Source organism: Octopus bimaculoides, chromosome 14 (genome assembly GCF_001194135.2).
Source record: "Octopus bimaculoides isolate UCB-OBI-ISO-001 chromosome 14, ASM119413v2, whole genome shotgun sequence".
Classification (NCBI taxonomy): domain Eukaryota; kingdom Metazoa; phylum Mollusca; class Cephalopoda; order Octopoda; family Octopodidae; genus Octopus; species Octopus bimaculoides.
In genome coordinates this window covers 14,102,943-14,103,367 of record NC_068994.1, presented here as the reverse complement: position 1 = coordinate 14,103,367, position 425 = coordinate 14,102,943, and the positions used below count along the sequence as shown (strand labels likewise).

The 425-nt window shown below is 42.4% G+C and overlaps 1 protein-coding gene across 1 annotated transcript in view; it reads right to left on the bottom strand.

Annotated features, from left to right (window-relative positions):
• The window catches only part of LOC106880815 (soma ferritin-like), an 18,972-nt gene that overhangs the window by 2,810 nt on the left and 15,737 nt on the right, over positions 1 to 425 (bottom strand). The gene's annotated exons all lie outside the window — the stretch shown is intronic.

The window sequence follows — 425 nt, the reverse complement described above, 5'->3', positions numbered from 1 at the left end:
TATATATATATACATGTGTGTGTGCACGCGCGCATGTGTGTGTGTGTGTTTATATGTGTAGTACAAAAATCTGCTTGTCCGTTCACCCGTTATGCCTAAGCTAGGGAGGTGGCAGTGGATTGAGTGAGAGGTGGAGTAAAAGTGAGAGTGAGAGGAATGTGAGTAGAGAAGAAAAAAGAGAGGAGTATAATAACACTGAGGCCAAATGCATCATGTGGTTAGTTGAAGGGAGAGGAGACAAAGAGCGAGAGAAAAAGACGGTGAGAGAAAAGAGGGAAACGATGTCCTGTAGGGTAAGGAGGGAAAGGCAAAGAGAAAGAGATATGTTTAGGATACAATATTTAAAGAAGGAAAGAGAAGTGTTACTGATGTTCTCTGGGGTGAGGAAGGGAAGGCAAAGAGAAAGAGATATGTTTAGGGTACAA